At 41.8% G+C, this 5,233-nt stretch overlaps 1 protein-coding gene across 3 annotated transcripts in view; it reads left to right on the top strand.

The window, feature by feature from the left end:
* CORO1C (coronin, actin binding protein, 1C) overlaps positions 1 to 5,233 on the top strand; it is a 100,854-nt gene that overhangs the window by 12,513 nt on the left and 83,108 nt on the right. The window contains exon 1 of one of the 3 annotated variants that reach the window (XM_012657602.1): positions 4,131 to 4,169. The exons of the other annotated variants lie outside the window; for them this stretch is intronic. The gene's annotated coding sequence lies outside the window, so the exon portion shown is untranslated. Of the gene's footprint in view, positions 1 to 4,130; positions 4,170 to 5,233 lie in introns of those variants that run through there. 3 annotated transcript variants of the gene reach the window in all.

The following is a 5,233-nucleotide window of genomic DNA, read 5'->3' as shown; positions in this document are numbered from 1 at the left end:
CCCGCCTCGGCCTCCCAGAGTGCTAGGATTACAGGCGTGAGCCACCGCGCCCGGCCCTTCCCACTTTCTGAATCCCACTTGTCCTTTGGGGTTCAGGTCATGAGGCTTTTCCTCCATGAAAACTCCTCATCCACATGGCCAGACTTTGTCCCTGTCTTCATGGGTCGTACATGCATCGCTGTTGTCTGCTATTGCGACTGAATTTGAGTTTACAGTCTGAAAGGTGCCTTTCCCTTGAAGGCAGAATGCAGCAGAGAACTTCTTGGAAGGCAGACTGAAACTTTCTTATTCACAGTTTGGTCACCAGTGCCTTTTGGATATTCGCTGAATGAATAATTATTGAAGTTAACTGGAAAGATTCTGAGGCCAGTGGCTTTCTCTGATTATTATTATTAACATCTTTATTGACTATGTTAAAATAACATGAAGGACAGGGTAATTCCCCTCTGCCTTTCTGGCATCCAAGTCTGGCTCTTACCAAAAAAGTGCTCAGACGTAAAACCAAGTGTTTAAAACATTTTTCCCCAAGGGCAGAACATTCTCGTTCAGGTTCTTTCCCCCTAATGAACAGTAATGAGTGGCGCATGGCCTTCTAAGTAGGGCAGATGGCCAGGGAGCACATTTAGTTTGGTACGATTTAGCCACACCAAATGCACACAGGCCAGGCCTAGTGGTCTTGGGTTAGTCAGTACTGGAACCTTCCCTGTGCACTCATGAGAATGGCTGTAAATTGGATTTTAAGGGCATGTACTTTGTTTTCATTCTCTTGCTTCTCATGGAGCATCTTACTCAAGTTAGTATTCCTTAGTTATATTTTGTGTTATGTTCATTTTTAACGCTTTAATTATTAATAAAATATTTTACTTAGCATCTTTCTGAGAATTAGGAGAAATCAGTTGGCCATTTTGGGGTACATTTTCTCCTTTTGTGTTCATTAAAGCTTGAATTGTGGCCAGGTAGTAAAGAAAAGAAGGAAAATAAATTTCAAATTTCTTGTTTGTCTAATTAGGCTGAGTGAGCTATTGCTACCGTATGTAGTTTCTTGCTCTGAGAATTTTGTGTTCAGGGGAACTGAGGCTGTGAAGTGCAGGCCTTTACAGCCACGTTGAGCCGGGTTTCACTCTGGGCTCTACTTCTCACTAGCTGTGACTTCACCAGGCACTTCACCTCCCTGAGCCTCATTTTCCTCTTCTGTAGTATGCTGATGCTAATGGCTGCTTTACAGGGTCATTGTCAAGATTAAATGAGGAAAAGTATGGAAAGTGCCTAATACAGGGTAGATGCTGAGTACGTTCCTCTTCCCTTGCTCTTCACTCTGAAATGTCTGTTAATGAATGGAACTGGGGGGAATCAAATAGAGTACGTTTAAGACATTTAACTGCTGATGTTAAGCTATTAAGGTATGAGTTCCCACTCCCACCTGAGGATTTTACACTTTGAGTCACAATTGAGTCACTGCAGAGGGAAAATAATGTCTAATTTTAGGATGAGAACATGGTGTTAAAAATGAGGCAGTGTTTTTGCATCTGTCTGAATTGGAAATGTCTATTCAGATAAGCTTCCCTTATTCAGGCCTTATGTATTCAGTCTATCTGTCTGTCTGCCTGTCTGTCTTGTCTATTTTAAGGAAGAAGGTTTAGTTCCTGGCAAAAGATTGATCATTTTAGGGTTTGGAAGGAGATTGCACTGCAGTGCTTGAGATACTCATCTGGTTATGATGTGACTGGCAGCATTGTGATAAAGTGTAACATTCTGTGTGGGAAAAGAGCCTCTGTAGTTTCATGGGATGTGAAATCAGGCCTGTCATTTGAATCTTACATTAATAACAAAAAACAGTTCCTTCTGTGTGCTGCAGTAGTGAGAAATTAAATCAAAATAATGCAAAGGTGAGTGTGAAAGAGAAACTGAAATATAAGTGGGAGTAGGAAGGTCTATGTATTATATAACTGAAGGCAGTAACTTCACAATACAAATTTATTTTTTCCCCTTTGGACATGCAATGATCTACATTTCTTTTTTAAAAGTTATGAATGATGGATCATAGTTAGCACCAGTATTTCATCACTTTTTAAAGAACATACCATTTTAGGGGCATTTGGGAGATTATTTATTTCTCAGGTCCAGAAGTCCTCAAGTCCTCACTCCTGACGGTCTGCGAGGATCAGCTATAGACCTTTATGAATATGGCTGCCTGGCCTTCAGCTCCCTGGTGAGTCTGAATCACAGCCAGAGCAGGAAGCACTGAGCGCCTCGTGTTACGGATGGATAGGGGACTGTGGTCACAGGAGCTTGAGGGACTTGCCCAAGATCAGGAACATAACTGTCCCTTCCTTCCTTCCCCTCAACCCACCTCCACCTCATTTCGTGTGTAGTGTGAATTCATTTTTATAGTTGGTAGTGTAGATTTATTGTATAGTGTGTATTTTTTTCTCATACAATGTGACTCTCACATGGCTTTCCCTTTTAGTCTTTGACCCAGTGCAACAGTTCCATTCTCTTAACCTTTCACCATGGTCTTTTGCCAGGTCTGCAAACTGAGCCTGTTCACAGGGTTTATCTCTTCAGTTCATCACCACAATGGTAGCTAGTACCTGTGTCGTCGTCATTGTTGTTATTTTTTCCCACATATTCAGGTTTTGCATGTATGAAACTGTGAAACTTGGCCCAGCTTTTCAAGAGGCTTTTTAGACGCATTTTTGGGAAATTTGAAAATACATGAAATTTTTTTTTTTTTTTTTTTTTGAGACAGAGTCTCACTGTATTGCCCGGGCTAGAGTGAGTGCCGTGGCGTCAGCCTAGCTCACAGCAACCTCAAACTCCTGGGCTCAAGCGATCCTCCTGCCTCAGCCTCCCGAGTAGCTGGGACTACAGGCATGCGCCACCATGCCCGGCTAATTTTTTCTATATACTTTTAGTTGTCCAATTAATTTCTTTCTAATTTTAGTAGAGACGGGATCTCGCTCTTGCTCAGGCTGGTTTTGAACTGCTGAGCTCAAACAATCTGCCCGCCTCAGCCTCCCAGAGAGCTAGGATTACAGGCGTGAGCCACCGCGCCCGGCCGAAATTTCTTAGATAAGCCTTTAGTAGTCTTGATTTTCTAGTTTTAATGTAAAGGTCCTCGGCAATCTTTTATTGATCCCTTTTTATTTCCTCAGTCTTATAATCTGACCATTAGTAATCAGTGATTTTAAGGATTTGTCTTGAGTGTTTGGAAGACCAATTATTTTTGCAAAGGTGCCCTTGGATCGCGTCTTGCCAGAAGAGTCAGCACTGGTAGGCCACCTATACATGAAAACACTGAGTTTGGGCAGGAGCAACACAGGTCTAGTACTGGAACTATACGGATTGTAATAGTCATAATGAAAACCATTTAGGATTAGCAGATGTTGATCATTGCTTCACAGGGTGGTCATTCTGTCTCTGGGGAACCAAGACAGACTGCAAGTCTGGTCACATGGTAGTTTGGTGTAAGAGCCTTTCTTGCTCCATTGTGGAATTGGGTATGTGTCCCCATGTCCCAACGACCGCTGAGGCCTTCATTCTGAATGAACAAAGCTGTAGTTTTTCAGTCTCACGAGAGACCATAGTAGACACATGGGAAGGGAAGTGTTGGGAGGGTGAAGCCTTTGGGGCGTATTTTCCACTCTTGGCATTGTAGGGGTGCTTAACAAAATTCACAAGCACCCCTTCCTTATGACAAATGTTTAATCACCGTTATTTGCTTACTTCACATGAAAGATACTTAAATTCCTTTTCATAATGGTCAAGCATTCTTTTCTAGTTAAAGATTCTAATTCCTTTCATTCTTAGGAACTTAAACAATTGAGACTGATTTGTAAAAGCTCAAATGCTGCCTGAGTGGTGACTAAGGAACACATGTGAACTCGAACTATCATCTCTGTTAAGCAGAGAGATTTATTAGGAGACTAGTCACTTTGCAAGCTAGATGGTGAATTAATTTTGTGGTTAGTAGTATCTTTAGCTTAACATTGTCATCCTAGTTTTTCTTGGCAAGCAAGAGAGAGACTGGAGCCAATGAGGTTTGGCCACAGCTCTTTGGGGTGATATTTAATAAGATGCATGTTGTCTGTTTCAGAAATAGAGTAACTGTCCTTCAGGCTCTCTCTTATGTGGGCCACTATTGCTTTTCAGTGCTACTGTAGGCAAAGGTAAGTTGGAAGTCTTTTTTTCTCTCTCCCTAGGACTGCCAGTTTGATCTTCTTATGTACTATGGCAATGTATTGAATGCACTGGGCTGAATTACACGGTCAAGTAGAACAAATAACATATCGTACCTGCAAAGAATAGTTGTGAACCATGTGTTTCTCTGAAAGTGAATGATTGAGAGCCCAAATGCAATTTCTGTTTTGGAGGCAATGTGTACATTTGGTCCCCAACTCAGGGCTGGGTTGTGTTCCAGAGTCTAACTTGGTTATTTAGAACTCAGGTGGCATTTTTTCTGTACATTCAGCATTGTAGGTGGTGGGTAAGTTCCCAGCCTTGACTGAAGGAATCTGTTTAAAAACAGCACAGTTTTTTAAATTGTTAATGGCGATAGTGGAATTCTGGATTTTGGGAGCTGGTAGTCATGTGAAAGGGAAATAAGGACCCGTGTTCCACCTCTCAAGTGCCTCCCTTTGCAGGCTGTGTGGCATTCAGAGGCCTCAGGCCACAGCAACCCTCGTGATCTGTGCTGGCCCTCTAAGTTCTCCATCTTCCTTGGTATCTCTTTTAATTTGAAACTTCTCTGGTTAAGCTGATCTTCTTTAAATAGTAGTAGCAAAGCACATGGTTCAAGTTCATTTCCACTAATGTGTGCATGCGTGATCACTGTTAGTACTAGACTACCAGGACGGCTGTGGGCTTTATTTATATTGTTTCACTCACCTCCTTTAATCCTTTGAGAGGTACAATATTAATATTTTTTAAAAGGAGTTTCCTTACTGCTAAATGGATTGTCTCTGAAATTTTTGCATTCAGTCAGTTGTAGCAAGGCTTCAAGGGGAAAGTTGAGAGGAGGCATGTGGGGTCAGGCAGAGCTCATACAGGGAGGTCAGCTTGACACCTGGAATCAGGAAAAAGCCCTGCCTGCTTTTGAAAGGTTCTTCCTGTTATCTCTGAAACAGTGAATCTGCTAATTTTTTTTTTTTTTAAACTATTCATGATTCCTTTTTCTCTTTTCCATTTGGGAATCACAGTTTGAAGGGGGTCTTAGGTTTTAAGCACAGTGGCT

Source organism: Propithecus coquereli, unplaced genomic scaffold (assembly GCF_000956105.1).
Source record: "Propithecus coquereli isolate 6110/MARCELLA unplaced genomic scaffold, Pcoq_1.0 Scaffold552, whole genome shotgun sequence".
Lineage (NCBI taxonomy): Eukaryota > Metazoa > Chordata > Mammalia > Primates > Indriidae > Propithecus > Propithecus coquereli.
This window is presented reverse-complemented; position numbering and strand designations above follow the sequence as displayed.